Here is a 12,991-nt window from a genome sequence, read left to right on the forward strand (position 1 = left end):
TAGATGATAGATAATAGATAGATAATTGATAGATAGATAATAGTAGACATGTATTAGATAAATGATAGATAATAGATAATAAATAGATAGATAATCGATAGATAATAGATAGATAGATGATAGATAATAGATAGATAGATAGATAGATAATAGTAGACATGTATTAGATAGATGATAGATAGATAGATAGATAGATAGATAATAGATAGATAATTGATAGATAATAGTAGACATGTATTAGATAAATGATAGATAGATAGATAGATAGATAGATAGATAGATAGATAGATAGATAATAGATAGATAGATAGATAGATAATAGATAGATACATAGAGAATAGATAGATAATAGTAGACATGTATTAGATAGATAGATAGATAGATAGATAGATAGATGATAGATAATAGATAGATAATTGATAGATAAATAATAGTAGACATGTATTAGATAAATGATAGATAATAGATAATAAATAGATAGATAATCGATAGGTAGATAAATAGATAATAGATAGATAATAGATAGATAGATGATAGATAATAGATAGTTGATAGATAGATAATAGATAGATAATAGATGACAGATAGATAATAGATTATAGATAGATAATAGATTATAGATAGATAATAGATTATGGATAGATAGATAATAGATTATAGATAGATGATAGATTATAGATAGATAATAGATTATGGATAGATAGATAATAGATTATAGATAGATGATAGATTATAGATAGATAATAGATTATAGATAGATAATAGATTATAGATAGATAATAGATTATGGATAGATAGATAATAGATTATAGATAGATGATAGATTATAGATAGATAATAGATTATGGATAGATAGATAATAGATTATAGATAGATGATAGATTATAGATAGATAATAGATTATAGATAGATAATAGATTATAGATAGATGATAGATTATAGATAGATAATAGATTATAGATAGATAATAGATTATAGATAGATAATAGATTATGGATAGATAGATAATAGATTATAGATAGATAATAGATTATAGATAGATGATAGATTATAGATAGATAATAGATTATAGATAGATAATAGATTATAGATAGATAATAGATTATGGATAGATAGATAATAGATTATAGATAGATGATAGATTTTAGATAGATAATAGATTATAGATAGATAATAGATTATGGATAGATAGATAATAGATAGATAGATAATAGATGATAGATAAATGATAGATAGATGATAGATAGATAGATAGATTATAGATAGATAGATAGATTATAGATAGATTATAGATAGATTATAGATAGATTATAGATAGAAAGACGATAGATAGATAGATAGATAGATAGATAGATAGATAATAGACGATAAATAGATTTAATTAACATATTTTCTCAACTTTCCTAAAGTCATCTATATATCAATATGACTAAGACGTTTGGAAGAAGTAGTTAATTGAATTGATGTAGATAGCTAGCTGCTAGGATCACACCGTCCACCCTGACGCTCCGGCCACCACACCGTGCACGGGCTGCAGCACCTCAGCACCAGGGACAGCAGCAGTGTGAGTGGCAGCTGACGTCACGGAGGGGGCGGGGCCCTTGTTGCTGAGCAGGGAAGGATCGCTGGCTGCTCAGAGCTGGGAGGGAGCTGCAGTGTGTAGGGACACAGCCTCGTCCACACTCTTCAGGCTCCAGGATCATCAGCAGCCTCCAGGCACAGGACTACTTCCAAGCTGGCACACTGTGGCACAACCCCCTGTGCCAGCCTCACCTTGGATTATAAGCAGCACTGGTGGGGGGACACAGGAGAACCCCCATATTGCTTTGGCACTGGGATGTGGGATCCTAAGACACTAACATCTCTTCTTTCCTTCCCTTGGATTTCTGGAGGGATCTACATCCTGCTCTGCACTGGGGTTTGGGGGTTATTAAAGGTTTAAGGGATCCTGGAATGGACCAATCTGGAATATCTGGAGCCTGAGCCATTAACCAAACTCCGGATTTACTGGGAAAGAGAAGCCCAAGACCCAGCGAAGGGAGGCAGGTAATCCTTCCCATTGTGCTGCTTGTGATCGGTAGATTTCTATAGGGGCCAGCGGTCACGGACGGCATCCTGAATGACACAGCGTTGTCGGCAGTGTAGTGGGTGCAGGGAGCTGCCTCCCATCAGGGGTGGTAGATGTCGGACCCTCATGTGATCTGTGGGGGCATCTGAAGTTGGATTATGCCGAACAGTAAGCATCGGAGGTGGAAGTAGATGGACAGCCATTTGCACTCCCAAATTTGTGCTGTGCACCCCACTTTTTTTTATTTTCTCTCACAGGTTCCCTACTGTCACTTAGGATGTGATTTAGCAATGGATTTCTTCATGATCCATAAACCAGTTTATCTTAACATCTCCATGTCATGATAGCTTGCAAACTGCCCAGCTCTGTACTTGGGGAAAATTAGGTAAAATTGCTCCAAACATTCCTCTATAAGCTCCCCCCAAGTGTTTCCATATGTAAAAGCCAATGCCCCTCAAACAAGCCCCCCTACGTTTGCCCCAAACATTCCCATATATAAAAGCCAATGCTCCCCCAAAACATTCCAATGTGTAAAAGCCAATGCTCCCCCAAATGTTTCCACAAAAGCTCCCCAAATATTCCTACTTGTAAAAGCCATTGCTCCCCCAAAACATTCCCATATATAAAAGCCAATGCTCCCCCAAATGTTACCTCCAAAAGCTTCTCCAAACATTCCCATATGTAAAAGCCAGTGCTCCTCCTAACAATCCCCCAAATCTCCACCCAAACATTCCCATACGTAGAAGCAAATAGGCCCCAAATGTTTCCCCAAAAACTCCCCCCAAATGTTCCCACATGTAAAAGCCAATGCCCCTTAAACAATCCCCCCTAAGTCTGCCCCAAACGTTCCAATATAGTAAAGCCAATGCTCCCCCAAATGTTTCCACAAAAGCTCCCCAAATATTCCTACTTGTAAAAGCCATTGCTCCCCCAAAACATTCCCATATGTAAGAGCCAGTGCTCCTCCTAACAATCCCCCAAATCTCCACCCAAACATTCCCATATGTAAAAGCCAGTGCTCCTCCTAACAGTCCTCCCTAAATCCACTCCAAATGTTTCAATATATTAAATCCAATGCTCCCCCAAAACATCCCCATATATAAAAGCCAATGCTCCCCCAAGTGTTTCCCCAAAAGCTTCGCCAGACATTCCCAGTGTAAAAGCCAGTGCTCCTAAAAATCCCCCAAATCTCCTCCCAAACGTTCCCATATGTAAAAGCAAATGTGCCCCCAAATGTTTCCCCAAAAACTCCCCCCAAATGTTCACATATGTAAAAGCCAATGGTCCTTCAAACAATCTCCCAAATCTCTCCCCAAATGTTCCCATATGTAAAAACCAATGCTCCTTCCAACGTTCCCCCCAAAAGCTGCCCCCAAACATTTCCGTATGTAAAATCCAATTCTCGTTTCCCCAAAAGCTCCCCCCAAATGTTCCCAGATATCATTCCCAGTGCCTGCCCCAAACGTTCCCCAGAATTTTGCAGCCAGAGTTCTATCTATGTGATGTTACCCTTGTAATCTTCGTAGACTGCAATGGACGAGGCTGGATAATAAGAGACGGTGTGCAGGGATGGGAGACAGTCAGAGGTGCCCGGTCGCCCCTGTAGGAACGGTAGCAGCCTCTTTGTATGGGGGGGGGTGGGGAGAATTAACGCTTCCACCTAGGAACGATATTTTTTTCCGGCTGAGCAGCAGATTGTCTTCCCACTTGATGTTGTGATTCGTAAGATTGATGAGAGGCTCAGTCATGGGGTGCAGGCTGCAGATTAATGGGGTATACACTATACAGGTATATAGGTATTCTTTCCCTATGGTATATATATATATATATATATATATATGTCATTGATTTCATGCACTTTCCGGAGTCTTATCCAGTGCTGCTATATGTGAAATTACATGTATAGTGATAATTCTACAGTATTCTAGGAAAAAGCGTATAAAATATACATTTCAGGACACTGGCGCGGTATGCTACACATAATACCCATATGATATGTAGCCCGTGTATATATAATTACAGTATTATGCACTATAGGGGGAGTTGTCGTACAGGCAGTGATCAGCAGGAGATGACAATGATCGAGCCCAATTACATATCCATCTATTGATCAGAGAGTGTCTCATTCGGGTGATCTGATCACACACCAGTCTCTCGGAGAAGATGACATAAGGGAGGGCAGTATAGATTTGGCTTTGGTACAAGAGAAGTGTAGCTTATAGATATATTGCTGGATGGCGTATAATCATACAGGACAGCCAGCCCTTAGATGGATCTCCTATTATCCTGCAGGGTGGACGAAATCTCATACAATTCCATGCGACAGTGTGGCTGATGGGGGTTCACATAATATATATTTTCAAGGCATGAAGTGCATATAATTCTAGCAGACGGTTGACGGGTTAATTACGTTTTTGGAGGTCATAGATACTGGGTTTGGGGTTTTCACGTTTGGGGGGGTCATTCCGTGGCACAGCTGACATTAGCGGGTCAGGACGTACTACTATGTGCATGATGGGATGGAACGGAGTTGAATGGGATGACAGGTTCTTCCCATCCGAAAACACTAATTGCATTTATTTTCAACCGTACATGAACCGAAAATTAAAGGAGGTGTCATATCATATTTATCTACTCTCACAAAGTTAGGATGATGTGGACTGTTCTCTACATACAGATTAATTGCACTGGACGGCGACATCAATCCGTATTACGCCAGGCCTCCATGTGTGTCCTTCCTGTAACCTGGAATCTATCCTCCTCTACTGTGAATCGTTGCATCTACCTTCCAATAATCCCTCATTTTCTTATAGGTAGCGTCACACTTTATAATTAAAAATGTGGTAATACATCGGGGAGGTCGCTTATCCCATTAATAAACTGTGAGTTAATAGATGAAGTTCCCAATTTATGAGCCGAGTGGAGGACCCAAAATATTCATGCATTGCTTGGGTGAATGAGAAATGTGCAATTCTTCATTACACCAGTGGTGGCACTGCAGGGAAATTGAACACTTGCTCCACCATAGATGACAGGTGATCACCAGTGATCCCAGCAGTGAGACACCCTGTGATCTGCTTATCATTGAGAGATGTTTTTTTTTCTTGTCCAAAATGGACAACCCCTTTAAGAAGATCTAACTGTATACAGTCAGGGTGAGCTTCACAAAACTGTTGTGATTGTTTTTTTTTTATTTTTCATCTTGTGTTATAGCCTTGCCTACAGTTTGGCGTTCAGAAGAAAAAAAAATAAAAGATGGGGAAAGGGCACTACTATTAAACATAGTTCCCTTTCCTAAAAATATGTAAAAAAATATACTATGCGATATAAATAAATTATACAAATATATATATATATATATATATATATACATATATACATATATATTTATATATATATATATATATATATATATATATATACATACATATACACACACTGTATATATTATACAATATACTATACGAAAAAGAGAGATTCGCATAGAAAGAAACCCGTGGACACCAATAAATGTCCGGTAATAAAAAATCTATGTACCAGAATTTATTTAACAAAAAAATTCAAAATAATACACAGATTAAAAACAATTAAAAACACATAATAAGAAACCCTGTATGGTTAAAGTGACCCTTATAACTTACCTGGGGAAGACCCTCAAGTATGACCAAATGCTAAGATTGGTAGAGAATGGCACAATAATGAAGAAGTAAAATAATAAAAAAAAAACATAAATATGAAGTGCGGCACAAAATAAATAGAGATAAAAAAAATCCTACTGCTTGTATCAAAATACCAAAACTAACACATAAAGAATCATAAAGCAATACTGCCAAGATGGTGAGAAGGGTCAGGAAATGCAAGGAAACAGTCCCGCGTTTCGCTGTCATGTGCTGCTTCATCAGGGGTGAGGTGTTAGAAGAGACTTCCCATAAAAACCGTAAACAATGGTAGACCAATAAATACAGTTCTAATTTATTAGCAGGTTTTGGATTTGATGTCATTTTATTTGCATGTATTTTTCACTAAAAATCATTTTTTTGCTATTGGGTTTCATTAAAAATGATGCACCGTTTGCCTTTGTGTTGTCCTGTCTATTACTGACTGCAGAAGGAGTTAACTGAGGACCTGTCCGTGAGCTCAATGGGAGAGTTCCTAACGCTTTTATCTGCATTTTTTCTTTAATTTTCAGCTAATTATGACCACAGACCACATTTAAGTCGAACGTGCCTGTAAAAGCAAAGCGGTGAACATTTTGTAATTAAACTAAATTGTAAAAAAATGTTTTTCCAAGTGGAAAAATTACATGCATTAAAGTAAAAAAAAAAGGAAAGTTGTCACAACCCCTTTAAGGATGGGTGATAGGGCTGCTGGTATGATTTTCACATGGCATATGTAGTTTTTGTAGTTTCTTTCCGTGTGATTACTAATGCAGTGTGAGCTGGAGAATGATGGGTCTTGATTGCCCCTGCACTGATTTTTCTTCCTTCTCTGCTCACAGCTCAGTTCCAATAACACGGGCTGGTACAGAACAATGATCGGAGCCGGTCATCTGACGGACTGGTTGCTAGGGATAAATTGCTTGGCAATCATGGTTTTTTCATTGGGATTGCCAGACAAGACGCTCTCCGAAGTCAGCCGGTCTCAGATCAATCTTCTCCTCTGCTCAAAGCAGAAATGTTCCAGCGGCAAATAAATATTTCTCCTATTCTCACTGCCGGAATAGACCTTAGATAGTTGGGCTGATTGTCCGACAGTAGACCAACGTGTTATGGCCGCCTTGTATACAGTATGTGCTAAAATGGTTTTGGACTCCAATATTTTTAACGACCTAGCTGAACTCTTCTTCTGGGTGGGGGAGGAGGGGGATGGTGCAGATAGTTGAAAACCACCGTCCTACGGCCACATCCATGTTGAATTGGCCTGAAAACCTGCCGGAAATGGTGCGGTTCACAGGTCGTATCGGGAAAATGATCGCTGATTTGGAAAGCCTGTTTTCACCAGTAGGGAAATTAAATGGTTTTCCATTTTATACAGCTTAGGCTGCGTTCGCGTGTTGCCCCAATTGTTACAAAAAACACATACTGCCCCATACATTAAAGCTTTTTACACCTGTATTCCGGCATAAAAAGCTTTGAAGAGTTGCATAATTTTGGCACAACTCAAGGGTCTGAAATTGTTCAACTTTTGGCGTTCTCACGCCTCAGCTCTGGCAAAGTGGATAAAGTTGGGGTGTGGCGACCGCTACTCATCAAATTCATGACCAGCGGTGGTGGTGATCACTCTACCAGAAATCTTACTCCAGTAGGGACTGGGGTAGGCATTTTGGTAAGGTGCACGCGACTCGTCACACGCCTTTGATAGGAGAATCCTGATTCATGAAGAATCTTACTCCAAAACATCTCATCAACACCGGCATGAACAGCGCCAAACTTTGATATGAGAAAAAAAAAACACATCGCAGCCTTATTAGAGTACAAGAAAATGGATAGCGGAAACCTTACGGATCTTAAGAGGAGTACCAAGCATAGCAGATCTCAGAAAAACCTTAAATATCATGGTTTAATCCCTAAATAGGGATCTGGACTCACAACAGGGACCCCTGGGTTGTGTCTACGGAGTAGCGGCTGGCCGGTAGAGCAACCTGCCTGAAGAAAGTCAACTAGCCCAGGGGTGTCAAACTGCATTCCTCGAGGGCTGCAAACAGGTCATGTTTTCAGGATTTCCTTGTACTGCACAGGTGATAATTTAATCACCTACACAAATAATGAGTTGGTGATTAAATTATCACCTGTGCAGTACAAGGAAATTCTGAAAACATGACCTGTTTGCAGCCCTCAAGGAATGCAGTTTGACACCCCTGAACTAGCCAGCTCAAAGGCAGAGGGGCCAGGTACAAGTCAAATTTAGAAGGCAGGGATGAGGTCAGGAGGAAAGACGAGGTCAGATGCAGGTGGATGAAATCAGAGGCGGAATCATCGGGCAAGCGGAGGATGAAGTCAGTGCAAGGTCAGCAACAGGTATCAAGCTGGGTTAGATGGAAAGGATAATCAGGAGTAATAAACCAGGGTCCAAGGTCAGCAACAAGTATCAAACTGGGTTAGATGGAAGGGCTAATCAGGAGTAATAAACCAGGGTGAATAGACATATAACGGTTGGGAGTTTAAATAGAGTGTGGAGCTGCCCCATAGGGGACAGCGGGGAAATGATTATACCTGCTGATCATCAGAGGTGACATGATTTTCATAATTTGCTATCTATAACTTGAAAATAAAGGGTTAAAACAGTACAACCCTCCCCAAATTGGAGTCCGTCTGTGTAACCCTTTATAATCTTGTTATAGCTGCCTTTATATGAAGCTGTACCGTTTAATAGCAGCGGAGCGTACGGCGCCACAGGCTGTCCATATGGCGCCACGTTATGAAGATACTCTCCCTTAGAAGCAAAGCTTCCACTGGAGCATGCAATGAGTAACGCGGGACTTTCTGTGCCTCCGTATGACGTTTGCGGTACAATAGGGTCCCATGGACTGTTATAGGGGAGGTTATAGGGCGACATAAGAGGACTGTGTGCGTTAGACCCCATAAATTCGTTATGACTTTCCTCGGGTGAGGTTGCCTTTGAGTGAACTTGTAGCTGCTGACACACACTTTCTGCCGTACATGATGATCATAGTGCACTTTGTTTGTTGGATATCCTTTTAGAGTTAATGTATATTTTATTCAGGCGGTGCACGCGCTAATTGGTGCATGTTTCGTTAAAGGGGCGCTATTGTGGAAGAAGGCTCCGTTCTGGATTCACACCGCTGTTTACATCCAGCAGCAAATTTTACATTTATCATCCATTGCACTGTTTGTTGGTTTTTTTTATGTTTTTTGTTTATCTTTTTTATTCCCATGCATTATAAATTCTCAGGATCTGTTGTTTACACTGTTGTTTTGTTTTTTAGTTCTGTGTTTTTATATTTTTTCTGTGTGCATTATAAATTCTCAGGAGCTGTTGCTTTTGTTTGTTTTTTTTGTTTTCCTCTTTATTTACACATATTACAAAATTCTCATGAGCTATTGTCTTGGGGGTTTTTTTTGCTTTCCTTTTTTATTTGCGTGTATTATAAATTCTCAGGAACCGATTACATTTTGTTTTTTTTTGTGTGTTTTTATATTTTATTTCATTATAAATTTTCAGGATATGTTTTTTTTTTCTTTTATTTGCGTGTATTCTAAATTCTTAGGAGCTGTTATTTTTTGTGTGTTTTTTTTTCTCTTTTATTTGTGTGCGTTATAAACTCTTCGGAGCTCTGCACAGCAGTTCTAAAGAAATGAGGCTTTGTGCAGAGCTATCAACTCCAGTTGCAACTCTCATACGTCATTTTGTGTTTTTTTTCTGTAAGTTGATTGTTACTTTAGTGGGGAGCGAACGTGCTCGAATAAGGTGTTATCATGCTCAGGAGCTAACCGAGTGTTTTCGGCATGCTCGAATAATATATTCAAGTCCCCGCGGCTGCATGTTTCTGGGCTGTTCAATAGGCACAACACATGGAGGGATTGTCTAACACACAGGCTATCCCTGCATGTGTTGGGACTGTGGAATAGCCGAGAGACATGCAGCCGTGGGAACTCGAACATATTATTTGAGCATGCCAAAAACACTCGGTTAGCACCTGAGCATGCTCAGATAAGCCCTTATCCCAGCACGTTCACTCATCAAAATTACTTATCTCATTCATATCGTGGAGATTGAAATTGATGCCCAATAAAATCAAAATAATAAGTTACCACCTATCCGTAGCATTACTGATCTCTGCCAGTCTAACAGCAAGGAGCCCCACAAATTCTGGAATCCGGTCATATTCGGCAATTTGCAACAGTCCTCACGTACACTGAGCATGCACACTTCAACTCTACTCAAGATGGGGCCGTAAAACTTCAATTTTGGAGTTCAAGATCCGATTGCTAGAAGATCCAACATTCAAATAACCAGTGATCAAGTTATCCCCTATGTGATAGATGGAGATTAGTGATGAGCGAGTGTACTCGTTGCTTGTGTTTTACTGAGCACGCTCGTGTGTCCTCCGAGTATTTATGACTGCTCGGAGATTTAGTTTTCATCACGGCAGCTGAATGATTTACAGCTACTAGCCAGGCTGAGTACATGTGGGGATTCCCTAGCTACCAGACAACCCCCACATGTACCCAACCTGGCTAATATCTGTAAATCATTCAGCTGCCATGATGAAAACTAAATCTCCGAGCACTAAGGGCAGTCCCACACGTCCAGATAATTCCGGTACCGGAAAAATCGGTACCAGAATTATCCGTGTCCGTGTGCCCGTGCGTTTCTGTGGCACATCAGTGCGGCACACGTGTGCCGTCCGTGTGCCCACTGGGTACCACACGCACCATGCAGGAGACAGCGCTAAAGTTTAGCGCTGTCCCCTGCATCTGGTGCTGAAGCCGCGATTCATATCTTCTCTGCAGCAGCGTTTGCTGTAAAGAAGATATGAATAATCCTTGTTTTTGTTTGTTTCTCGTGTTTAAAATAAAGGTCCATGTTCCCTCGCTGGCTGGCGCTGCTTCCTGTCCTGGCCGCACCTTCTACTGTATGAGCGGTCACGTGGGGCCGCTCATTTACAGTGATGAATATGCGGCTCCACCCCTATGGGAGGTGGAGCCGCATATTCATGACTGTAATCGGCGGCACCACGTGACCGCTCATACAGTAGAAGGTGCAGCCAGGACAGGAAGCAGCGCCAGCCAGCGAGGGAACATGGACCTTTATTTTAAACACGAGAAACAAACAAAAAAAAGGATTATTCATATCTTCTTTACAGCAAACGCTGCTGCAGAGAAGATATGAATCGCGGCTTCAGCACCAGTGGGGGGGACAGCGCTTTCTGTAGTGCTGTCTCCTGCACGGGACACGGACTGCACACGGACAACGTCCGTGTGCGGTACATGTTTTACACGGACCCATTGACTTTAATGGGTCCGTATAATCCGTGCGCTCCCACGAACACTGACATGTCTCCGTGTTTGGCACACAGAGACACGGTCCGCAAAAAATCAATGATATCTGCACAGATGCATTGATTTGAATGTGTCTACGTGTGTCAGTGTCTCCGGTACGTGAGGAAACTGTCACCTCACGTACTGGAGCCACTGACGTGTGAAACCGGCCTAAAAAATACTCGGAGGACACCCGAGCGTGCTCAGGAAAACCCAAGCAACGAGTACACTCGCTCATCACTAATGGAGATGACTTGAGATTTTTGGAAAAACACCATTAGTTTTGCTATTTCAATCCAGAGCTCATTAGAAGGGACTATAATCGCAACAGAGTATTCCTACAGTATGCAGGCAGTTTTATTTAATTTAAGAGATGGATTTTTTTTATATGGAAACTAATTTTAAACTTCAGAAAGTAGCTTAAGATTGATCCAGTACCATAAAAAAAAATCTTGTTCTCTGGTAACTGGGACCCACCCCATTACTAGTGGGATCTAGTGCTCAACTCTAAAAAAAAAAAATAAAATATATATACAGTCGTCGTAGTGATGAGAAAAAAAGAGTGGCACTCACCTTGCCTTAAATATCTGTCCTTTATTTGGGACACATTGAAAACTGGTTGCAGGAGGGTGCGGGTAGCACTGTGGATGACGGCCGTGTCACATTATACTAACGATTCAACGGGTCCTTCTAGCAACTAGTAGTACGACCCGTTAAAGCATTAGTAATGCAAATGGCTGTCGTCCACAGTGCTACTCGCCACCTCCTGAAACCAGTTTCTAATGTGTTTCGAAATAAAGGATTGATTTTTATGGGAAGGTGAGCGGCACTTTTTTTTCTCATCCTAATGAAGACTAATTTTAATCTTTAGTTGCAATTCAATTTTATTTTGGTGTCGTAAAAAATTTCTCAAAAAGAAATGTCATGTTAGTAGTAAAATATGTTGCTGAACTCTGAGATTGCTGAGGGCAACGTCTTCACTTCTTCCGAAAAGTCTGACATTCTAATCAAAAGTTTTCAGATGAGAAATGTGTCCCGCATGGATACTCATCCTGTCATTCCATGTTCAGGTCAGGCCATAGATTTGCTCTTGTCTTCTTAGCTGAATAAGGTGTTCAATTACTCAGGTACAAAATCCTATCATTTTTAGGGTATGTGCACGTAATATAGAGTTTTGTTTTTTGTTGTCAGCAGTCAAAAACCATGAGTGCATTGCTGTACACCATAATAATTTCTGGCAGAATTCAGCTAAAAAAGTCTCTGTTTACACGTACCCTCATACTATGTGTACATGGAGTCTTTTTGGTGAGTTTTCGAAGCAAAAAAAACTAGCAGAATCTCCAAGTTTTGAGGAAATGGTTTTCTATACACACAGCTTTTTTTAGAGTTTTTTGGAGCGGAAAGTGGTTATGTGCACTGTAATGCAGCGGTGTTGGTGCAGTGTGACAGATAGGCAGAGACCACAGAAAGTTCAACATAAATGGTGTCTTTATTTTCAGAACTCACACATTGGAGTGATATCCTCCAGATCAGGGGCGGACACAGACAACTTGGGGCCCCTGTGCAGGAAATGTGTCTGGACCCCCTCCTTTTAAGGCAACAAAGATATATCTATATATCTACCTATATATATATATATATATATATATATATATACACATACATGTATATATTACATAGTCTCCTTTAATATGCCTTATTATGTATATTGCCATCCCTTATTATACAGTGCCCTCTCGTTATGTACAGTACCATCCCTTACATATTGGATTTTATAGAGGCCTGTTTTTTATTACATATCATCCTGTCTTGTTAGCTGTATAATGCAATGATGGCTGATGGAACATGGGAAAGCTTCTTTTCTAAAGGAGGAGCTGATGGACTGGTCGTCTGGTCACTGGCTCCTCCATCAGTAGTCATT

The 12,991-nt window shown here is 40.3% G+C and overlaps 1 protein-coding gene across 2 annotated transcripts in view; it reads left to right on the plus strand.

Moving 5' to 3' along the window:
* The first annotated feature begins 1,609 nt into the window (after positions 1 to 1,609).
* The window catches only part of LOC138661864 (leucine-rich repeat and fibronectin type III domain-containing protein 1-like protein), a 760,179-nt gene continuing 748,797 nt past the window's right edge, over positions 1,610 to 12,991 (plus strand). For both annotated transcript variants that reach the window (XR_011317976.1, XM_069746807.1), the window contains exon 1: positions 1,610 to 2,046. The gene's annotated coding sequence lies outside the window, so the exon portion shown is untranslated. The remainder of the gene's footprint in view (positions 2,047 to 12,991) is intronic.

Source organism: Ranitomeya imitator, chromosome 2 (assembly GCF_032444005.1).
Source record: "Ranitomeya imitator isolate aRanImi1 chromosome 2, aRanImi1.pri, whole genome shotgun sequence".
NCBI lineage: Eukaryota > Metazoa > Chordata > Amphibia > Anura > Dendrobatidae > Ranitomeya > Ranitomeya imitator.